We start from the raw sequence: 25,488 nt of genomic DNA, 5'->3' as shown, positions 1-25,488 counted from the left end.
TCAGACTGACAAAAATGAAAATAATGACACTATAAAACGCTTGTAAAGATCAGGGAAACAAACACTCTTAAATACCACTGGTATGAGTTTAAATTGGTGAATTCCTCTGGGAAGACAATTTGGCAGCACCCACCAAAACCAAAAATAGGCATTCACTCTGGGCCAGCATCTCCACTTCCAGGCAGCTATCCAACAGAAATGCTTGTACATGCGCACAAAGACACATCCTTGTTCAGGACTGATCCACTGTTAAGAGTAAGAACTACAAACTTAACGTCCACCTATAGGTAGGGAGTTAAATACCAGGTACCCCAATAAAATGAATTATTACATAACAGTTAACAACAACAACAAAGGAAAGAAAAGACAACAAGTTGGACTTATGTGTCCTGACGTGGAAAGATTTTATAAGATATGCTGTGTTACAGCAAAGTGAAAAAAAGAAGTCATTGTATAATATTCAAAAGATGAGCCCTCATTTTATAAGTACACACATGCACACACACACACGCACACATGTGTCGCGGAGGCACCACAGAGTGGTGACGGGGGAATTTCACGTTCTGCTCTGTATTCTACCACACTATGTAAAACACAGTGTGAATACATTCATGTAGTAGTCTTTTTAGAATATTTTTTTTTAAAGAGGGGAAGGAACCTATGTACAGGGAAAAGAAGAGAAAAACATGAAATGTTAATAATAAATGGTTGTATATGTGTGACATGGGTCACTTTAATAAGCACGTAGGTATTTGGCTTAAAAGCTTAAGATAAATTTTAAGTGAAAAGAGAGGACATGTGTACTCTGACAGCTACATTATTTGTTCCTTGTCAATTAAGGAAGCTGGTGACAAGGTCAGGAGCTTGAGTTTCTTCCTGGTGTCCCCATCCTCCATTAAGCTTGGATTCCTATAGCACCTTCCAAACAAAGAGTTAAAAGCAATGATCTCTTTGTCACATTTATACCTCATTTCCTAAACCAAAAATGATTTACCTGTGTCTGACAATGAATAGAACGATGGAAAGTGAAACAGATCTGGAAAATCTAAGAGGTACAATTTTCATACTTAGTTTCAAATTGCCCCACAAGACAAAAAATCATCATTCTATTATAAACTAGGTGACACTAAAATCCAAAAACAAATTATTTGCCCCAAATTACAAGCCAAATCAGTGGCAGATCCAAAACTCCCATTTATGGTGCTCTTGGCCTTTGGCCAAACAGGGACTTTGTGATCTAACCGGATGACAAGACAAAGTGAAGATGCAGTCATACAAGGTCGCACACAATAGCAAGATGACTGGAATAAACAAGAGGAATTGGGAAAAAGGGAATAGTAACACCAGTTAAAGCAGCTGGGAGCTCAGGTCTGTCAGCTCCTAGTACTGCATTAGGAATCTGCTACCTCTTCAACCATCTCAATCCAGGTCCCAAAGTAACCTTAAAACTGAGATTTAAACTGCCCTTGCTTTTAACAAAAAGGCAGAACTGAGCAAGCCCTCTGTCATTTTCTAACTTTTACTTCCATGTCTCCGGTTTAGAGGTGATTAAGTTTGGATATCCCATACCAGCACTAAAACTACCTCAAAACAATTCGAAAAGACAAGGCAGAAAGATAAGCACTTTCCTGCATAAAGCTGCAACTTTCCCAACTGGGTAAGGCCTTTCCCCCTCCTTTTTCTCTAACTAGCATTTCTTCTAAATGCCCATGTGGAAAAATTGGGGGGAATGGGGAATATATTAAATAAAACCTAAATGAAGATGGAGAACTGTCATCTCTCTGCTTGGAATTTTAGCTTCAGACAGGATGGTAGTAACATCCCCCTCCACCCAAGTTTCTTCCTTTTTGGCAGCCCAAGAAAAGAGCTATTTACAATCTAGGCCTTCCTCCCTATCACAGCTGTCCTATTAGGTTTCTCTAAAGCAGTAAGTACCAAAGGGCTGATCACTGACAAACAAAAGCAGAGCACAGAGCACCAGGGAAAAAAAAAAAAAGGTACAGGAGATCCCTAAACATTTAGTGCACCATCACCACAGCACTGATTACATTTGACCTTGGACCACACTGAATTCTTTATGCTGCACTTCCATACTATGTATTTTAAGCCCTTTAAGGGAATCCTTCATGTTTCCAAGAGCACAGCACTGTGCAAGGAACTGCCCAGGGCCACCAGTTTGCAACTTCTAACATTCGGTTTTTCCTAACCTGCGACCCCAGTGTGACATGATCTCTGTGTAGTGTAACGAACCTGCTACTCTCTATCCATTAAAAATGGCAACAATCTCTTGATGGGACATGTAAGCATACTGCATCTGAGATATCTTTACATAAAACACAGAGACAGAAGAACCATAAGTTGGAACCAAAGTGGCCAGTCCACTTTCATCTGTGACTACTCTGTGGGATCAGGACTAAACGATATCCTACAGTGGCTCTTAGCTGTCAGCAAGCTTGCTTCATGTTGTCCAGTTACCTAACTGCTTACTTCACACAGACAAGTAATGGCATCTCAATGGGCTGGCAGAGTGTTCAATCCAGTTCAACTGAATAAATGTTTAGGCACTATCTTCCATACGCCAGAGTGTTATAGTCTCCACCCTTGAGGAGAGTGGGGAAGTCAGACAAGTAAACAAATGACGACACAGTGTGTGAATTCTGGGAAGTATGCAAAGCATGGCTCACGGGGAAATGGGAATAAGGGAGGCTTTGCAGAAGATGAGACACTTAAGCTGAGCCTTTAAAGCTTAGATGGAATCAGCCAGCCAGGAGAAACAAGGAGGAAACGCCCCAATTCAAGGTCTCCTGAGTAGTCCCAGCAAACTGGGGCAAGTGCAAGTACTTGTGAGTGGCTGGAGCATGATGGTGAGTGCGAGGATGGAGAGGCAGGCAGAGCCAGGTCATGAAGGGTCCTGTGTGCCACTGAAAGTTTCAAGCAGGGAATGATCAGATGTAAGTTTTACAAAAATCCTTCTGTTGACAGCTGGGAAGTGGGAACTTAGACAGTGAATTTGTTATTCACCATACTGTTGATGGTTTTAATTATTTCAGAATTTGAAAAAAAATCATTATGCTAAGCATTTGTATAGATGATAGACTGGAAGAAGTGTGTGACTAGATCCAGGGAGCCCAGCTAGAAGTTAGCAATTCAGGCATGAAATAAGGACCCGAACAAAGGCAGTGGTAAGGAGCACTGAGAAAAAAGGACAGATTCAATAGAAAAGACAGGATCTGGTGACCAAATGGGGTGGGGGGCGGGTGTGTGTGAACAATTTAGTGGCTAATGAGAGAGTAATTTGAGGAGGAAAACCAGTGTTGCTTTGTTTTGGGATTGTGGCAGTATGAGGCAGGGGAGGGGAGGAGGCACCGGGAGTTTTGTTTTGGATTAGCTGAGGCTGAAATTAATTTGGACTCCCATGTGTAGATGTCCAGTCAATAGGCAGATGAGGGTCTGGAACACCATGGTTACATGGTTAGTTTAAAATGACAATATGCTCAAATGCTGACAAACATGTATGTTGCCCTTACAATGATATTATAAAGTAGGGAATACATGTTGCTATTTCCATCTTACAGGTAAGAAAACTGAAGTCCAAATGACTTACTGATTGCCATATAGCTAATTAACGTGGAACTGAAACAAAATCCCACGTCTGACTTCTAATGCATATTCCTTCTAGTTTATTCAGGCTCTTGACCTTAACTGTTGAGACACAACAACTTGGAGGGACTTCCCTGGTGGCTCAGTGGTTAAGAATCCGCCTGCCAGTGCAGGGGACACAGGTTCGAGCCCTGGTCTGGGAAGATCCCACATGCCACGGAGCAACTAAGCCCGTGCACCACAACTACTGAGCCTGTGCTCTAGAGCCCGTGAGCCACAACTACTGAGCCCGTGAGCCACAACTACTGAGCCCATATGCCACCACTACTGAGCCCACGTGCCACAACTACTGAAGCCCACATGCCTAGAGCCCGTGCTCCGCAACAAGAGAAGCCACCACAATGAGAAGCCCGCAAACCACAATGAGAAGCCCGCACACCACAATGAGAAGCCCGCGCACCTCAAAGAGTAGCCCCCACTCGCCGCAACTAGAGAAAGCCCGCGAGCAGCAACAAAAACCCAATGCGCCAAATATAAATAAATTTATTTTTTAAAAAAACAAAAAAAAACCTTGCAGCTCTGTGGGTCTCCTCCCGCATTAGTTCTCAGGAAGTCAAAGACTCTCAGAACACCAAGTCGGAAAAGGGCCTGCTCCATCCCTGACTCTGTGAAGAGGGAGCAACGGCAACAAACTTGAGGGGGAAGAGAGGTTCTGGGCAGCTCTCCATCAATTCTTCATTAAATCATCAAGGTCTAAACAGGAGTTTGTCTCATCAGCTTTTTTCTGCCAAAGGCCTTCTCTGTTTTCCTCTTTTAGTTATCCTTTTAGTTATCCTTGCAAAGGCAGATTTATCTCTGAACCTCAGGAAGGACTGGCAGTTTTCCAACAGAAGGAAACATTGTCCAAAGTCAGTCTAATTTTAAAAAGACTTCATTTTACTCAAATGAATTTGACACATCCTTACTAAAATGATTTCTACATAATTAACTGTTGAGGGTAAAAGGAGAGATAATAAGGAGTCTAGGAAACCATTCCCATTGTCAAAGAAGCTTGTGATCTTTGGAGAAAGACACAACTTACAGACATGAAACCATCAGACAAGAAACCCCCAAAACAATGCCAAAGGAATTCTAGTTGACTGGGAAAAACTGAACATGTATTTTTATTTCTGCTCAATCCTGAAACCCACTAAAATGAGAGTAAAAACAAACAAAAAAAGAATACGAGAAGGATAACAGTGAACATAAAATGTCAACATTTTTGGAAGATGAAAAGTAGATAAATTAGCAAAGCTGAGAAAGTGAGTCCCTGCATCCAGAGAAGGGGATGCCAATTCACACAAGCACCCTGGGAAGGGTCGGTGATTAGAAGTACCTGGTGGCACAGGAGACCAGAGATGAGGAGGGGCTGAAAACGAGGACTTGATACAAATTCTGTATGCAGCAGCATTAGCCCACCAGGTCCCCAGTCACATCCAGGGCAGCCAGTAGACTATTACCCCTGCACCCAGGCAGAAGGTGGATTTATTTTGCGAAGAAACTGAACCAGGTGGGCTCTAAACCCAGGGACTTTAGGAACAGCAGAAGTTAGGAAGAGGCACTGTACCGAAAACAGAGGCCCTAAAAGGAAGTTTACATCCTGAAGGACGAGGTTCCAGACCTGCTCACGCACTTGGCTCCCAACATGCTAAGAGCCCTACCCTCCACTTGCAAACAGAAGGTTAGAAGATTTTTTCCTGTAGAAACCAAATGACTCCACAGAAAGGTTCAATAGATGCTGACTTCCAGGGATTCCCCAACAAAGCAGGTGGATTCCTGCCCAAACACCCTACATAGAGCATATAAAACCTATCCCTGACAAGTTCATCCCACCTCTATATAGACCATCCAATCGGCTTTTTTGGTGTCTCACTTTTAAATTAAAACGACAACAAAGGATCACCATACATTTGAGGAGAGCATTCAACATGAAAAGAGAGAGCACAAAACAAACAGAATAAAGGGACTCTAAGGAACCAAATAAAACCTCAACCAAAAAAGCTTATTATCACACAAGAATTGGATTAGAAAAAATTGGAACAATCAGTGTAAAGCTTTTGGAAATTAAAAAATTATAGTAGTGGGACTTCCCTGGTGGCACAGTGGTTAAGAATCCGCCTGCCAATGCAGGGGACACGGGTTCGAGCCCTGGTCCGGGAAGATCCCACATGTCGTGGAGCAACTAAGCCCATGAGCCACAACTACTAAGCCTGCGCTCTAGAGCCTGTGAGCCACAACTGCTGAGCCCATGTGCCACAACTACTGAAGCCCGCGTGCCACAACTACTGAAGCCCGTGCGCCTAGAGCCCGTGCTCTGCAACAAGAGAAGCCACCGCAATGAGAAGCCCGCGCACCGCAATGAAGAGTAGCCCCCGCTCGCTGCAACTAGAGAAAGCCCGCGCACAGCAACAAAGACCCAACGCAGCCAAAAATAAATAAATAAAATAAGTTTTAAAAAAAAATTACAGTAGAAATATAAATATAAATACAGAGCTAGATGATAAAGCTCAGTAAATCCTTCAGAAAATGGAACCAAAAAAGAGATAGGAAATTCCAGAGAAAAGATAAGAAAATTAGAGGACCAAGAGTTCCAGAGAAAGAGAGAAAGAGGAGAGGAGAAAATTATCAAAGAAATAACTTAAATTTTCCTAGAACTGAAGGATATGAACTTCCAGTTCAAAGAGTCCATCTTATACTTAGTACAATAAATAATTTTTTAAAAGACCCATCCCAAGGCACACTGTGAAATTTCAGAATACATGGGATAAAGAGAATACAGTCTCCACAGAGGAAAAACAGTTTGCATACAAAGGACTGACTGGCATCAGAATTTTCCATAATTTCAAGACTTTCAAAAAGTCTTATGGCTTTCGTTTCTGTAAGCCATAAGACAAAGGAGCAATGCTTTCAAAATTCGAAGGTGAAGTGATTTCCAACCTTGAATTCTATGGCAGACAAAGAATCAGTCAAGTATAAACAGAGAATAAAGATATTTTTAGACATGCAGAGTCTTAAATTTTACCTCCCACACACCCTTTTATCAGGAAGTGACTGGAGGATGTGCCCTACCAAATAAATGAGCAAACCAAGAAAGAGGAAGACAGGCATCCAGGAAACGGGACAAAAAAAGGCAAAGGGAATCAAGTGCGCAGCAAGCCTCAGAAATACCCAACCATCGCTGGAGGATGCAGGGCTTTGGCATCTGTGGGAGAAAATAAAACTGACAAGATCAACTGATGGGTCTGCCTGGAATGTGGAAAAGAATATTTAGGGATTTTAAAAGTATGGTTCTATTTTGGGGATTAAGAGTGAGCTGGACATAGGAAACTCAGAAAACCAACAAGAGAGGCAGAATGAGAAAAAAAGAAAAAAGATTGGAGTATATTAATTGGTTCAGCAGGTGAATAATATTAATAGCCATAATAATATAAACATAAACATTAGATACTGATGTAACTAAAAATTGTGATATATCTGAAGGATGAAGGGGGAGGCAGTGGACCGAGAGAGTGCAAGAAAGCTAAACCCTGCTCTTCCATAACAAAGACTGATAGAAGATGTGTAAAATTTTTACATCAAGAAATAGCAACATAAGCATAATAATCAGAAATATGGAGGAAACACCTGAAGCTCAGAGCTAAGAGCTAGAAGTGGCTGCTTTCCCAGAGAAGAACTCAGGTCTGTACAAATGCCCCCTGGTAAGGATGGTGCAGAAACGATTCTGACACAACACGTCAGGCTAGACAAGTCCTTGTCAACTATGAAATGTATATTTCTGGTCACCTTGGCTTTTGTGGCCATGCGTTTTGTGTTTCAAACATGTGACGAAAGGCAGTGACTTTGAAGGGTTTATTCCCTTATGAGAGAGAAACACAGTGGAAAGGCAACGCCCCATTTTAACCTCACAGGTGACACAACTCACACAAAAAACTTGGAAGGATGGCCCCCTCTTTCCACAAAGCCAGCAAGGCCCTCTCCCCCCTCCTGCCAATCTGTGCACACACAATACCCACCCCCCCGCCCCCCACAAATACACACAAACCAGCAAGTTCCTGGAGAGCAGGGACTGTTAGAAACCTTGTACATTCACACCAGTAACTGCTATTTTCAATCACTGCCTCCTTATCAACGCTGGTAAGGGGAAGGGGGAATGGGAATGGTGGCAGGAGGGAGCACAGTCTCAACATGGACATGGATGTGACAACCTGAGACATGATACCACCGCAGGAGTGCTCTGCTCTTACTGCGATGCAGTCATGAGCAATAATGTATAATCACACTTTTACAAGCCATATTTCCCTCACCGTTTATACTATTACTTTGGGGGCCCTTATCTTTTATTTGATTCAATTTACCTTAGCCTGGCTTCTTAACACTCCAGCATTCACTGTTTCTGTTCCACAACAGCAGGAAAAGTCACAGAAGTGCTGAACTGCATGAAAATGGTCTCCCGAGTTCAAAATTCTGACTCCTGTCACACCGCATGCTCCATGATAGCAGGGACCGTGCCCGTCTTGTACCACCTTCCCAAACAGCAAGCACACAGTACAGGGCACAGAGTAAATACTCAAATATTTGTGGGGAGGGGGAAGGAGGGGAAAAGCCACTGTGCTATTCTAGGTTCCTTATAATAAATAAGACCAAGCCACTGCCCTAAAGAACCTCAGAGGCATAGAAGCAAAAATTATAATGCAGTGTGATTCGTTCTATAAGAGAACTGTGCAAACGCTAAGGGAACACGGGTGACCGCTCAGATGAATGGCATCCGTTCTCAAGAAAAAGGGATGAAAGGGCTCTGCAACCAGGGGGAAGGGTGTGTAATCACACTGCAGCCAAGGTGATCTTTTAAAAGCAAACATTTCCTAGTTTTCTGCACTCCTCATGCAGGCTCTTCTTTCCTAGAAGGTCAGGCTCCCTCCTGCCTCCTCCCCAACCCCCATTCCATCCTGCCTCTTCAACTCCCCTTCAGCGTTGAGCAAAGCTCTCCTCCTCAGGGAACTCTTTCCTTTCCTCCCCAGGCCAGGCAGGGCTCTTCATGAGCTACTTGTAGAGCTCCTTGTACTTTGCCTTGATGAAAATGATCTCAGTTCAGAGCTCTGTATTTGTCATTATTTGATTGCCTTTCTCACTAGACCACAAGCAACTTCCGGGCAGATCGGAATATGTTATGTTTATCACCGTATCCTCACTGTCAAGAAAGCACTGCACCGGGCACATGCAGTAAGAGAAATCTACACATAAAGGTGTGAGAAATCTACACAGGTAAGAGAAATCTACACATAAAAGCATGAGGGGGCCTAGCTATTTAAAGACGGCTATGGCAAATTACTTTTTTAGATTATGGAAACTATTTCTAAGAACTCAAATATCCTGTCAAGTTATTTTTTGAGTAAAAAATACTGTACAGATTTGTCTGAATATATGTGCAGATTCATATTCTAAGGTAACATGTTACCTAGAAAGAAAAAGCAAGGCTTCTTCTATTGTTTAATGAGTATATGACAGACAGACAGAGAGAGAGAGAGAGAGAGAGAGAGAGAGAGCATGTGTGTGTGTGTGTGCGCGCGCACGCGTGCAGAAAAGCTTTTAAGAATGATTTGCTCCTTGGCTTGTCAAAGTCCACAGGCTTAACTGAGCTGGGTAGGAAGGCAAGATGCCTTAATCAGTCACATTTGGGGGCAAAGATTCCTCCAACTTAGGGAAACCATAAATCCTGGCTTATATCTGTTGTCCCAGCATAATTATTAACAGGATCCTGGCCTGGACAATAAATTATATGGTCACTTTACTCCATCCAGACTTTGAGACCCTTTTCTTGGAATTTTGAGTCTAAAAGGCTTGGAAGTAACAGCCAATATTAAATGTTTGCTATGAGCCAAGTATACTTTAAGTGGATTAAACAACTCACTGTTTACTTCTCACCAGAACCCTATAAGGGAACCCTAGGAAACTGACAAGTATGGGGATGAATAACTTAACCAGAGTCACAGAGCTGGAATGGGTGACACTGGTTTAACTCCAAAATCTTAACACTGTGCTATATACAACTTCTTGAAAACCACTCTCTCAGCTGTTTTTCTCATTCCTGAATAAGATGAATTTCCCACAGCTCATACACTTTCATTTCCGCCCTGCTTCACCTTCCCCGCCCCTCATTCATTCTGTCTTACTCGTTTTTTTCTCTCCAGAGGTTATAGGAAACCAATAAAGAGTCTTGAAAGAGAGGCACTATATTCTAGGTAGGAACCGGGTCCCAGAGGGAAATGAATAGAGGTAGTTAACCAAAAGACTCCTATTAACATTTCCAGAAATCCAATTAGCTGACAAACCTTGTTACTGAAGGTAACTACTGAAAGCATCAACATTATAATGAAAGTTACAAGCTGACTGAATTCATTTAATCTTAAAGTATTTAAAGATGATTATTTTGTTGTTTTAAGGAAATTAAAATAACAAAATTTCAAGATAGAAATTAATAATGCAAAAGTGATGTACACCTCAAATGAAATTTATTATCAGATTCTAGGTCCAATACACACCACATATATTTCCTAAATGTCCCAAGCATCACAACAAAAACAGTATTCTGAATGATGCTAATTTGTAAGATGAATGTCAAAGATCTAATTTTTTTTTCACACATGCAACTGACCCATATGAGTGAATCCTGGACTTGACACATTGTATTAGCTACAAAATCTCTAGTAGATCATCTAAACTTTACATAAAGTAGACATGTCACTTGTCCTATCCCTACCCTGAGAGAGTTGTTTTATGGAATAAATGGGATAACTTATGTGAAAAAAATTATAAACTGGAATTTAAAATATAAGGGTTTGGCATCAATATCTAAAGTGAAGCAAAGTATTCTAAAGAATGAGACCAGTGTATATGTGCTGACATGAAAAAACATGTAAGATATATGAAGTGGGAAATGCACCTGCATAACAGTATGTAGAGTATGATCTCATTTCTGTAAGAACAGTGTATTTTTCTAAGCCTATACTAACATATGGAAGGCTATATACCAAACTGTTGAGACTGATTTGTTCTAGAGGTGAGGCATGTATTACTTTTCAAATAAAACACACACACACACACACACACACACACACATACACACACACACACCCCTCTCCTTGACCAAATTTTAGTCAGGCTCCTCTGAACACTCTTTTCAACTAGGCCTTGACTTTGGTCTCCATCCTATCTTTGACCTGCTCAGCCCAGTTTTAGCAAGAATTCTGTTAAGTAAGTTTATCAAGAGTTCTCCCACCCTTGATATCTGATCCAGTTCCTCATCCCCCCTCTTTGATGTCTAAGTCCTTGGTCTGCCTATAGCAAGAATCCTGTTAGGTCAGTTTAGCAAGAATCCCCCTACCCTTGATGTCTCCTCTTAGAAATTTTCCATCCACTGACTCACTCACCCTCCTCTTTGGCCAAAAATCCCCACTGGTCCTTGTTGTATATGAAGATGAGCCTGGTCTCTCTCCCCTATGGCAATACTCCTACTGCACTAGTCTGAAAATCTTCCTTACTCTTTTAACAAGTGTCAGAACAATTTTTCCTTTAACAGCACACACACACACTTTTTTTTTTTTAAAGTCGAGCAAGATCTATTCCAGAGAGATGGGCTTCCGGTTACAAGATTCTTAAGAGAGTTCTTTTAAGAAGGGGTTCTGGAGTAAATTTATTTCTGGGTTTGGTCTCCTTTTTAAAAACCCTCCTGTGGTCTCTGATTTTTCCAGCCTCTGGAGAATGAAAATCAATTATTCCCATTTGCTTCTGAATGGAGCTCTTCAATTACAGAGGCTAAGAACAAGCTTGCCCAAATGACAGCAGTAGCAGTCCCCAGGGGAGGGTACCAAATAGGTCAGTGATTTCAAAGGCTGGTGGATTTCAGAACACATTATAGGAATTGTACAAAATGGTGACCTACCGCTAGTTTAAGTGATGGTGAGATTAGGGAGGTGAATGAGTCAACGGGGGGGTTACCAAATCCCAGATAGTCTACATTCTAAAACAGTTCACAGATTTGTCCCTTCCTCTTCATTTCCAAAGTCACTGCCTTATGCCTGAAATAACCTCCAAAATGATCTTGACTGCCTTAAGTATCTTCCTCCATTGACAAAATCAAAATACACTCTTTCCAAAACGCAGCAAGTGATCCCCCACCTGCGGCGAACCCCTGCCGTGCCAGGCAACCAGTCCACGGCAAAGACTTCTGATTCAAGCGCCATCATTTACTCTGAAGCAAGACAGCTATGATACAAGTAACCACTCCCTTCTCAGAATCATTTTATTAAGAACCTCCTCTCTGCTTTAGTTCTGTGTAGCCAAGGTGACTTCTGCAAGCAGATTATTTCCTTTCTAACAATTACATCCTGTTCTTGAAAGAAACATGGCAATTATTTTTGAAAATATATACTTACAGGTTAGACAGATTGAATTTTGCTGCCTTAAGCTTTTTTGTTTAAACTAATTTTTTAAAGTTATTTCTCCATAATTTAGTAATAAGCACTGTAACCACTTCCATTAGTAAAAATATCTGAACAAGGCATATTACTTTGGAAAATTAAAACAAAACAGAAAAAACACACACACAACAACAAAAAGTTGGTTTTAACTAAGTCCAAGTTTTCTCACTTTCTTTGTCCCTATTTGTAATATGTTTAGATTTAGTTTAATCCCAGAGCCTTTCTCAGAGACTCTATTGAGATCTATATTTAATCAGCCTCCCAAATCTGCTCTATTTGCCAGATTCCTCTTCTAGCTTTCCCAAAAGGCACTCAATATCCTGTCCTTGGAGTCAATCCAAAAATAAGCACTCATTTGGGATGACTAAGATCCTTAGCAAACACCTGGCCAAAAAGCAAGGCCATGCTACATGTAGCATCTACCAACTGAGGAATACAAGACTTGATAAAGAAGGTTACAAAGAAAAGTTTCCCAAACTGGACAGCTTTCCCACAAATAGCTTTTTGCTTCTCAAATTTTAAATGTACAAGTCAAGAGACCGCCATTTACAACAAACAAACCTCTATATGGGAAGAAATACAGCTTCATATATCAAAGAACAAGAGGAAAGCCCTATCATCTACTGATGGCCTAGAAAATGAAGACATCCAGAAAGCCTTTAATGAGTCTAATAGATGTTGTCTTTTAGTACAATAACTACAACAGAGAGTCTACTATGAGCTAAGTATCATGCTAGACACCTAATATGTATTCGCTCTATTTTTCATACTAAATAGTGAAATAAGAACTTGCATTCTGGGCTTCCCTGGCGGCAGAGTGGTTAAGAATCCGCCTGCCAATGCAGGGGACACAGGTTCAAGCCCTGGTCCAGGAAGATCCCACATGCCATGGAGCAACTAAATTCATGTGCCACAGCTACTGGGTCTGCGCTCTAGAGCCTGCGCGCCACAATTACTGAGCCCTTGCGCCACAACTATAGAAGCCCACATGCCTAGAGCCCGTGCTCTGCAACAAGAGAAGCCACCGCAATGAGAAGCCTGCACACCACAACAAAGAGTAACCCCCGCTCACCACCACTAGAGAAAGCCCACGCACAGCAATGAAGACCCAATACAGCCAAAAGTAAAATAAATAAAATAAATTTATAAATAAATAAAGTAATAGAACCTAAGATTAAAAAAAAAAAAAAGAACTTGCATTTTATAAACTTTAACATGCTCAGAGAGATGAAACCAAAAAGAGGTGAAGCCACTTGCCCAAGGACACACAGCTACCCTGAGGAGCCAGCATGAAAACTTGTTCTGCCTGACCCTTAAATCTACATTACTCGATTTACCACCTACCGAAATCAACAGTCTGATTTAAATAACTATTGTTTCATATAACCATTCTGTTAATAATGCAAGCCTTAAAAAGTCTATGGACTCTAAAAAGTTCTACAAATATCTCTGTGTTGACTCCTAATATGTATGTATGCCTTTGTGCACACGTATGCTTAGCAATTACTGACAAAAATTTAGAGACTGACTCAAAGCCAAGACTTATTATGACTCTAAACTGTAATACGAACTAAAAATACCACACTCCAAGCTGGTTCTTTGGAAAGATCAATGCAACTGATAAATATCTAGCTGAGCTAACCAAGGAAAAAAAAAAAGAGAAGACACAAATTACTACTATAAAAAATGAGAGAGGGGCCATCACTACCAATTCCATGGCTTTAAAAAGATAAAAGAATATTAAAAACAATATGCCCACAAATTTGGTAAATTACATGAAATGAACTAATTCCTACCAAAATTCACACAAGAAGAAATACAGCATCTGAATGGGCCTATATCTATTAAAGAAACTGAATCAATAATTAATAACCTTACAAAACACAAAGCACCCAGCCCAAATGGTCACATTGGTGAATTCTAAGAACCACTGAAGAAATGATACCAATTCTCTGCAATCTACTCCAGAAAATAGAACCAGCGGGAACACTTCCTAACTCATCCTATGAGGGCAGAATTAACGTAATATTAAAACCAGACAAAGACATTAAAAGAAAAGAAAATGACAGACCAATATCTCTGATTCAACATTTGAAAACCAGTTAACGTAATCCATCATGTCAACAGGATAAAGAAGAAAAATCATATAGGATCATAGCAACATATGCAGAAAAAGCATTTGACAAAATCCAACACCCACTCATGATAAAAATTCTCAGAAAACTAGGAATGGAGAGGAACTTCTTCAACTTGATAAAGAACATCTATACATAAACTTACAGCTAACATCATACGTAACAGTGAGAAACTAGATATTTTTCCCCTAAGATCAGAAACAAGACAAAGATGTCCCCTCTTACCACTTCTATTTAACATGGTACTGGAAGTCCTAGCTAAAGCCGTAAGAAAAGGAAATAAAAGGTATTCAGATTGGGAAGGAAGAAATAAGACTGTCTTTGTTTGCAGATGATATAATTTGCTATGTAGAAAATCCTGAAGAAGCAACAACAACAACAAAATCTCCTGGACCTAAGCAATTATAGCAAGATTACAGGATACAAGGTTAGTATACAAAAGTCAACTGTTTTCTCACATACCAGCAATGAACAATTAGAATTATAAATTAGAATTTGAAAAACATAATACTATTTACATTAATTAGCACTAAAAATTAAATAATTTATTATAAATCTAACAAAATATGAACAAGACCTATATGAAGAAAATTATAAAACTCTGATAAAAGAAACCAAAGTCTAAATAAATGAAGAGGTATTCCATGTTTGTAAACAGGAAGACTCAACATTATTAAGATATCAATTCTTCCCAATTTGATTTATAGATTCAACACAATCCCCATAAAAATCCCAGCACGTTATTTTGTAAATATCAACAAAATGATTCTAAAGTTTATATGGAAAGGCAAAAGATCCAGAATAGCCAACATAATATTGAAGGAGAAGAACAAAGTTGGAGGACTGACGCTACTGGACCTCAAGACTTACTGTAAAGCTGCAGTGATCAAGACAGTGTGGTACTGGCAAAAGAAAAGTCAAACAGATCAACGGAAGAGAATAGAGAGCCCAGAAATAGACCCGCACAAATTTGGTCAACTGACCTTTGACAAAACAGCAAAGGTAATTCAATGGAGAAAGACTAGACTTTTCAAAAAATGGTGCTGCAACAATTGGACAACCACATGCAAAAAAATGAATCTAGACATAAACTTTATACCTTTCATGAAAATTAACTTAAAATGAATCATAGCCCTAAATGTAAAATGCAAAACTATAAAACTTCTAGAAGATAACACAGGATAAAATCTAGGTAACTTTGGGTTTGGCAATGACTCTATAGATACAACACCAAAAGCACAATCCATGAAAGAAAAAATTGATAAGTTGGACGTCATTAGAATTAAAAACTTCCACTCTGTGAAAAACACTGTTAACAGAAAGAAAAGACAAGCCACACATTGGGAGAAAATCTTTGCATAACACATATTTGATAAAGGACATGTATCCAAACATATTAATAACTCTTATAATTCAACAATAAGAAAACAGGGACTTCCCTGGTGGTCCGGGTAAGACTCCGCACTCCCAATGCAAGGGGCCCAGGTTCGATCCCTGGTCAGGGAACTAGATCCCACATGCATGCCGCAACTAAGAGTTTGCCACAACTAAGAGTCTGCATGCAGGACTTCCCTGGTGGCGCAGTGGTTAAGAATCCGCCTGCCAATGCAGGGGACACGGGTTCGAACCCTGGTCCGGAAAGATCCCACATGCCGCAGAGCAAGTAAACCCGTGCACCACAATTACTGAGCCTACACTCTAGAGCCCGCGGGCCACAACTAGTGAGCCTGCGTGCTACAACTACTGAAGCCTACGCGCCTAGAGCCCATGCTCCGCAACAAGAGAAGGCACTGCAGTGAGAAGTCTGCGCATCGCAATGAAGACCCAACGCAGCCAAAAAAATAAAATAAAATAGATAATAAGACAGATCAACTGTTCGATGTGGAAAGGTTTCCAAACCATAAAAAAAAAAAAAAAAAGAGTCTGCATGCCGCAAACAAGTAGTCTGCACGCCGCAACCAAGTAGTCTGCATGCCGCAACAAAGATCCCACATGCCGCAACTAAGACCCGGCAGAGTCAAAATAAATAAATAAATAAAATATTTTTAAGAAAACAAACAATCCACGATACAAAAATCAATATACAAAAATCTTTTGCATTTCTTATACAGTAATAATGAATTATCAGACAGAGAAATTAAGAAAACAATCTCATTTACAATTGCATCAAAAAGTATAAAATATCTAGGAATAAATTTAACTAAGGAGGTGAAAGACTTGCACACTGAAAACTACTTTAAGACACTGATGAAAGAAACTGAAGGCACAAACAAATGGAAAGATATTCTGTGCTCATAGATTGGAAGAATTAATATTGTTAAAATGTCCGTACTACCCAAAGCAATCTACAGATTCAATGTAATCTCTATCAAAATTCCAATGGCTTTTTCCACAGAATTAGAAAAAACAATTCTAAAATTTGTACAGAACCACAAAAGACCCCAAATAGCCAAAGCAATCTTGAGAAAGAAGAACAAAGCCGGAGGCATCATACACTCTGATTTCAAATTATTACAAAGCTACAGTAATCAAAACACAATGGTATTGGCATAAAAACAGACACATAGATCAATGGAACAGAATAAGAGAGCCCAGAAATAAACCCACGTATATATGGCCAATTAATTTATGACAAAGGAGCCAAGAATATACAACGGGGAAAGGACAATCTCTTCAAAAATGGTGTTGGGAAAACTGGACAGCCACATACAAAAGAATGAAACTGAATCGCTATCTTACACCATACACAAAAATTAACTCAAAATGCGTTAAAGAGTTGAATGTAAGACCCAAAACCATAAAACTCCTCAAAGAAAACATAGGCAGTAAGCTCCCTGATGTTGGTCTTGGTGATGATTTTTTTGGATCTGACACCAAAAGCAAAAATAAACAAGTGAGACTACATCAAATTAAAAAGCTTCTGCACAGGGACTTCCCTGGTGGTCCAGTGGTAAAGAATCCGCCTTACAATGCAGGGGACATGGGTTCAATCCCTGGCCAGGGAACTAAGATCCAACATGCCGTGGGGCAACTAAGCCCATGCGCCACAAATACAGAGCCCACGTGCCCTGGAGCCTGCAGGCCACAACTAGAGAGAAGCCCGCGGGCCACAACAAAGAGCCCGAGCGCCGCAACGAAAGATCCCACATGCCTCAACTAAGAGCCAACGCAACCAAAAAAAAAATTTTTTTTAAATAAATAATAATAAATCTTTAAAAAGAAAAGCTTCTGCACACCAAAAGAAACCATCAACAAAATAAAAAGGCAACCTACTGAATGGAGAAAACATCTGCAAATCATGTATCTGATAAGGGGCTAATATCCAATATATAGAAGAACTCATACAATTCAATACCAAAAATAAAAAAAAAATCTAATTAAAAAATGGACAGAAGATCTGAATAGACATTTTCCAAAGAAGACATACAGATGGCCAACAGACACATGGAAAGATGTTCAACACCACTAATCATCAGGGAAATGCAAATCAAAACCATAATGAGATATCACTTCACATCTGTCAGAATGGTTATTATCAAAAAAACAAGAAACATCAAGTTTTGGCAAGGACGTGGAGAAAGGGGAACCCTTGTGCACTGTTGGTGGAAACGTAAATTGGTACCCCCACTATGGAAAACAGTATAGAGGCTCCTCAAAACTTACTGTGGGGGGCTTCCCTGGTGGCGCAGTGGTTGAGAATCTGCCTGCTAATGCAGGGGACACGGGTTCGAGCCCTGGTCTGGGAAGATCCCACATGCCGCGGAGCAACTGGGCCCATGAGCCACAATTACTGAGCCTGCGCGTCTGGAGCCTGTGCTCCGCAACAAGAGAGGCCGCGACAGTGAGAGGCCCGTGCACCGCGATGAAGAGTGGCCCGCGCTCGCCGCAACTAGAGAAAGCCCTCGCACAGAAATGAAGACCCAACACAGCCAAAAATAAATTAATTAATTAATTTCAAAACAAAAACAACTGTGGTGATCATTTCACAATGTATGCAAATATTGAATTATTATGTGTACACTTAAAGCTAATATAATGTTATACGTCAATTATACCTCAATTAAAAAACAAAGAAGGAAAACAAACCCGCTTTTAAAATGGGCAATGACTTCCCTGGTGGCGCAGTGGTTAAGAATCTGCCTGCCAATGCAGGGGACACGGGTTCGAGCCCTGGTCCAGGAAGATTCCACATGCCGTGGAGCAACTAATCCCGTGTGCCACAACTACTGAGCCTGTGCTCTAGAGCCCGCGAGCCACAACTACTGAGCCCGTGTGCCACAACTACTGAAGCCCACGTGCCTAGAGCCTGTGCTCTGCGACAAGAGAAGCCACCACAATGAGAAGCCCGTGCACAGCAACGAACAGTAGCCCCTGATCGACGCCAACTAGAGAAAAGCCTGTGTGCAGCAACGAAGACCCAATGCAGCCAAAACTAAATAAATTTATTAAAAAAAAAAAAAAAAAGAATCCACCTGCCAATGCAGGGGACACGGGTTCGAGCCCAGGTGCAGGAAGATCCCACACGTCGTGGAGCAAGTAAGCCCATGCGCCACAACTACTGAGCCTGTGCTCTAAAGCCCACGTGCCACAACTACTGAAGCCTGCGCGCCTAGAGCCCGTGCTCTGCAACAAGAGATGCCACCGCGATGAGAAGCCCACGTACCACAACAAAGAGTAGCCCCTGCTCTCCGCAACTAGAGAAAGCCCACGCTCAACAACGAAGACCCAACGCAGCCAAAAATATATAAATAAATTTTAAAAAATAAAATGGGCAAAAGATCTGAACAGACACCTTACCAAAGATATACGGACGACAAAGAAGCATATGAAAAGTTGTGCTACATCATATGTCATTAGGGAAGTACAAATTAAAACAACAATGAAATACAAGTACGCGCCTATTAGAAGGGCTAAAATCCAAAACACAACACCAAATGCTGGCGAGCATGGGGAGCAACGAGACTCATTGCTGGTGGGAACGCAGTGAAAACAGCCCGTTTGAAATCTCGCTTGGCAGCTGCTTACAAAGCTAAATATAGGTTTACCACATGATCCAGTAATCGTGCTCCTAGGTATTTACTTATATGAGCTGAAAATTTATGTCCAAACAAACACTTGCACATGAATGTCTATAGCAGCTTTATTCATAATTGTCAAAACTTGGAAGCAATCAAGATGAACTTTAATAGGTGAATGGATAAACTGTGGTATATCCAGACAATGAAATATTGTTCAGTGATAAAAGGAAATGAGTTAACAAGGCAAAAAAGACATGGAGGAACCTTAAACGCATATTACTAAGTGAAAGAAGCCAATCTGAGAAGGCTACATACTGTATGATTCCAAGTATATGACATTCCATTAAAGGCAATACTACAGAGACAAAAAAAGATCAGTGGTTGCCAGGGGTTCGTTCAGGGGGTTTCGAGGAAGGATGAACAGATGAAACACAGAACATTTTTATGTCAGTGAAACTATCTCGTGTGATACTGTAATGGTGGATGCATAACATTATGTATTTGTCAAAACCCAAAGAACTGTACAATACCAAGAGTAAACCCTGGGACTTCCCTGGTGGTCCAGTGGGTAAGACTCTGTGCTCCCAATGCAGGGGGCCTGGGTTTGATCCCTGGTCAGGGAACTAGATCCCACATGCGGCAACTAAGAGCCCACATGCCGCAACTAAGACCCGGCACTGCATGCATGTATGCATGAATGAATGAATAAATAAATAGAGTGAGCCCTAACAGACTTTAGTTAACAATAACATATCAATATTGGTTCATCAATTACAACAAATGTACCACCCAGCCAAGATGTTAATGCCACACACACACACAATATTAGTAATACGGGAAACTGGGGGGGGTGGTGAGGGAGAGAAGGAGCATAGAGGAACTTTCTACACTTTCTGGGCAATTTTTCTACAAACCTAAAACTGCTCTAAAAATGAAGTCTATTAAAAAAAAACCCCGGGGGCTTCCCTGGTGGCGCAGTGGTTAAGAATCTGCCTGCCAATGCAGGGGACACAGGTTTGAGCCCTGGTCTGGGAAGATCCCACATGCCGCGGAGCAACTAAGCCCGTGAGCCACAACTACTGAGCCTGCGCGTCTGGAGCCTGTGCTCTGCAATGGGAGAGGCCGTGACAGTGAGAGGCCCGCGCACCGCGATGAAGAGTGGTCCCCGCTCGCCGCAACTGGAGAAAGCCCTCGCACAGAAACGAAGACCCAACACAGCCAAAAATAAATAAATAAATTTATTTTAAAAAAACCAAAATAAACAAACAAACAAACAAAAAAACCCCACACTCCCTAAAAATGAACACTAATGCCAGAAGTAACAATGTACAATGTATAATCCAAAACATGAAGAAAAGAATCAGTATCAGGATGAAACAAGAGTGGCACAATTTAAATGCAAGTCAGGATCCTAACTTTCCATCAGCTGCTTGCAGGCTTCAGTTCTCAACTGAGGGATCAGTCAAAGAAAAGTGGATGCAATTACACAAAATCAAAATATTAGAGATAAAAGAAACTGTAAAGATCACGTACCCCACTCACTCACTTTTTAGATTGAGAGCACGAAACCTAAATGTTTAAACTCCTGTCTTAGCTCCTAGAAGCCAATAGATCTCATCTCTGTTAAGCTACTAACCTCAAATCTAGACCATAAACCCAAGAGACTTTTTGAGCTCTAGCCACTTGTAATGACTGTTCGTGGCAATCTCCAATTACTCTGTCATGTGCTGCTAAGTCATGAGTTGTTCTAGAGAGAGCTGGTAAAGTAGAGAAAAATCTCCCTTGGAATGTAGTTCCTCAAAGAAATAAGAGATGGCCAAGGTATGCTCAGAAGACACCAAAATATTTTCACTGAAGGATGGCATGAGAAATTGCCCCTGACTACCAAGCTACTCCTAAAGGACTATGAAAGGAAATGAAACATAACAAGCTCCAAAAACTGAAGGCAACCACTGCTTAAAACCCCTCTGCACGCAAAGGTTACAACTAGGACAATGTTACTCAGAATCTAATACTTTGTAGGCTAGGGATATTATGAAGCTCTAATGTAATGTATCACTTCTAACAACCACAACAACTACAATGAGAACAGCTCCTGCAAGAGCCAGTTCTCAATTCAATTCCCCCGACTCCATACAGGGTGTGGTCAGTCCCATTCCCAGCACAACCTGACCACGTCCCTCTCAGGTTTCCTAGCCCAGGTCACACACTCTGCTGCTTCGTGACATCTTAAAGATGTCTTTAAAGAATGAGTAGCAGACTTCCTTGGTGGCGCAGTGGTTAAGAATCCATCTACCAATGCAGGGGACACGGGTTCGAGCCCTGGTCCGGGAAGATCCCACATGCCGCGGAGCAACGAAGCCTGTGCGTCACAACTACTGAGCCTGTGCTCTAGAGCCCACGAGCCACAACTGCTGAAGCCCGCATGCCTAGAGCCTGTGCTCTGCAACAAGAGAAGCCACCGCAATGAGAAGCCTGTGCACCGCAACGAAGAGTAGCCCCCGCTCACCACAACTAGAGAAAGCCCATGTGCAGCAACGAAGACCCAACACAGCCAAAAGTAAATTAATTAATTAATTAATTATTTTAAAAGAAAGAATGAGTAGCTGTCAATTTTAAAGAATGACTAAAGTTATACCAGGAATGTCAGGAGTTTTGAACATCAGAGAATCTGATATAGCCATTAACAGATTAAACAATAAAAACTATACATCCCTTTCATTAGATATAAAATACTTTATGATTCAACACTCATTCATGATAAAAAACTTCTTCAAATTAACTAATGTCAATAATATATTAAATGGAAAAAAACAAGTTGCAGATATGTATCACCATTAAAACAAAAATGGAATAAATCTGTCTAAGCATGGTAAAAAAAAATCTGAAAAAAATATACATAAAACTGCTGTAAGGACTGAAGGGAGGAAGAGACGCTATGGATTGTTATATTTGACTTTTTTGATTGTGAGGATGTATTAGTCTAACAAATTTAAAATGGTATTTTTGTTTTAGAAAAGTTAGACTCAATAGTATGCCTAATCATGGCCCATTTAACTTTATATCAAACATACAGAAAAGACCATCTACTAAGAATCATCAGGAAAAAAGTATTCCTCAATTATATAGATCAGTGCAAATTAAATCATCTCTCATTTCCATTTTTCCTCCAAATCCTCATCCTTGTCATATGGGTCACATGCAGCCTCCCACAGGTGCCTCAAGGATAAAGGTCATACCACGTATGTTGCCTTGAACGCTGTGAACATTGATTAAATACATTTTTCAAGAGAAACAATGTGAAACAGCACATTCCAGGCTTCTTGGATCCGTCTTCAGGTCAGTGAACTATACCGGTCAACTCAGAGTGCTCAGCGAGGTTAGGAATGTCTAATTAATCTTTTCATTATCTTCCAAATTTATGGGCAGTTGTTTTCCAGAACTCACTACGTGGAATCTCAACTTTAGAGACACAACGTACTCACCAGACAGTGCAAAACACACTCTGTTCTTAAAACCACATAGCTGCTTATCTTATGGCTATTCTTGGCTCAAAAGACAAGTGAGAAGTGTCTGAGAAGTCTGGAAATGAGAACATCAGTGGCCATCTAACCAGGACACAGATGACTGAAACTCATTAAGCTGCACCATCGCACTTCATCCAAACCCTGCTCAAGTGGCCTCAGCCACTGCCCACAAGAGCTGGGAGCAGAAGTCATATTTCTTAGATGAGCAAGATGTGAAAAGCCCACAGAAACAGAAAATGCTCCTTACTCTTCAAGAATGCTGTGCCTCATTTTTGCACTATCAACTGCTTTGCAGATATTTCTTCTAAGCAGATCGGGAAACCATTAACAATACCATGTGAATAAATGAAAAGCATACAGTATCCTTAGCATATTCCCCAAAACTTTTTATTTCTGATTACTTGAAAGCAAATAGTAGAAGGCAACTAAATACTTCACCATGGTGCATATTATAATATTGCTAAGACAAACTGGACTCTTTTTTTTTTTAATTTTTTTAATTTTTGGCTGTGTTGGGTCTTCGTTTCTGTGCGAGGGCTTTCTCTAGTTGCGGCGAGCGGGGGCCACTCTTCATCGCGGTGCACGGGCCTCTCACTGTCGCGGCCTCTCCCGCTGCGGAGCACAGGCTCCAGACGCACAGGCTCAGTAGCTGTGGCTCACTGGCCTAGCCGCTCCGCGGCATGTGGGATCTTCCCGGACCGGGGCACGAACCCGTGTCCCCTGCATTGGCAGGCGGATTCTTAACCACTGTGCCACCAGGGAAGCCCTGGACTAATTCTTGATGAAAATATTTATCAGATGCATAGTGCAACCTACATGTCCATTGAATCAACAAGATCTGCAAGCAAATTTCACAAATGTGATGAAATAGATACTAGGATCAAATTAAGTAAGTTTGTCGAGAAGACGTGCGAAATCACTCCATAAAGCAGTTGAAGAGACTTCCATTCCCCTGTCTGCAGGAGGCAGCATGCATTCTGATCTGTTCCATCCCAAGAAGCAAAGGGCCTGCCCTGCAGGGAAGGGCCCCTGTGACAGCTCTTGCTAGTGATTAGGCCCTAAGCCTGTCTGCTCTAGATGTGAAACTTAGGGAGCTTATTTGGCTGCAGATCAAGGCCACAACTGTCAAGCATCTTTATTGGTAATAAAAGTGATATTCCTATCTCCATCTGTCTGACTGTGTGAATTCCACTCTTTTCAATTGTTTCAGAAACAACTAAGAAGAGGTTTTTTTTTTTTTTTATGTATAGAAGTACATCTCACTTTACTGTACTTTGCTGTATTGTGCTTCACAGACGTTGCAGGTTTTTTGTCTTTTTAATTTTATTGAAGTATAGTTGATTTACAATGTTGTGGAGAGGTATTCTTTAATTGGCTTCATCACACCTCATAAAACCCACCTCCAAAAGAACCTAAAATCAGTGCTCTTAGCCCTTATATAATCTACGATCAAATGTTTTTAGAACAAAAATTCATAATTCTTAGGAGAACCAGTTTATAATGCTGTAACTACTTATGAGTTTCAAAGACACACTAGTTCGTCAGGCTCTTCGAAACTCAGAGAGAAAAACAAAACAAAACAAAACAACGGCAAAAAAACACAACAGCAATGTGAGAACAACTGGAGTATCCCAAAAGTCAGAAAACAAATAAAACTGAGTAAAAAATTAAAATTCAAATGTGATAAACATCTGTCTGTGGGCAGGGGGAACAGGATGATTTGTGCCAGGACAGGGACAATGACACAGGCTTTCTCCACAGAACCATTTCACACCATTCCTCAAGGGAGAGGACAGCTCTCTTTGGGGAAGATACTGGAGACCTCCCCTGCCCCTTAACTCTAAAAAAGCCTAATACGATTGATTTTTTTTTTAAGCCTCAGTTGAACAGGCCTAAAAGGATTGTTCCCTAACTGCTTGATGCCTGAAATTCTTCCAAGAAAAAGAAAAGCCTTTTAAACTGCAATTAGAAGTAAATGGCTTAAAATGTGCTTTAAAATGGTTGAGAAGTAATGCATTTGCTACAACTCTATTTTATCTAATTATGAATAAATGACATCAGAGCCATCCTGGCTTAGATGGAGGGAAGGAGATGAGAACACAAGGGCAATAGGTGCCTTTAGTGGGAGAGAGGTCACTGCAGAGGGAGGTGCAGGTTGGGGTGGGAGAGAAGGATGGAAAACCATTATTTAAAATGATGATGTACTAGAAAACTCAATGACAAAGGAAAGTGTCCATGACATATACCGGACCAAGTTATAGAACAGGAAAGGCTACAAGGTAACTGACTTAGCTCAGGCCCTGGGACCTTGTCCTAATAAGTTTCCCCACCACGGATACCATAAAGAGTGTCGTCACAGGCTTCCCTGGTGGCGCAGTGGTTAAGAATCCACCTGCCAATGCAGGGGACACGGGTTCGAGCCCTGGTCCGGGAAGATTCCACATGCCGTGGGGCAACTAAGCCCGTGCACCACAACTACTGAGCCTGCGCTCTAGAGCCGAGCCACAACTACTGAGCCCACGTGCCACAACTACTGAAGCCCACGTGCCTAGAGCCCATGCTCTGCAACAAGAGAAGCCACCGCAATGAGAAGCCCACGCACCACAACGAAGAGTAGCCCCTGCTCACCACAACTAGAGAAAGCCCGTGCATAGCAACGAAGACCCAACACAGCCAAAAATAAATAAATTAA

General features: G+C 41.1%; 1 protein-coding gene and 1 long non-coding RNA gene across 16 annotated transcripts in view; one reads left to right on the top strand and one right to left on the bottom strand.

Annotated features, from left to right (window-relative positions):
- The window catches only part of ANKS1A (ankyrin repeat and sterile alpha motif domain containing 1A), a 191,712-nt gene that overhangs the window by 121,974 nt on the left and 44,250 nt on the right, over positions 1–25,488 (bottom strand). The window lies entirely within an intron of this gene.
- On the top strand, positions 522–8,838 carry LOC309607069. The gene is made up of 2 exons (XR_014232234.1): positions 522–2,951; positions 8,772–8,838. It is a non-coding gene; the product is annotated as an uncharacterized lncRNA (long non-coding RNA).

This window comes from Balaenoptera borealis (assembly GCF_965194805.1).
Source record: "Balaenoptera borealis genome assembly, chromosome: 12".
NCBI classification, from domain to species: domain Eukaryota; kingdom Metazoa; phylum Chordata; class Mammalia; order Artiodactyla; family Balaenopteridae; genus Balaenoptera; species Balaenoptera borealis.
Note: the sequence above shows the minus strand (reverse complement) of the source record. Positions and strands in the feature narration are given on the sequence as shown.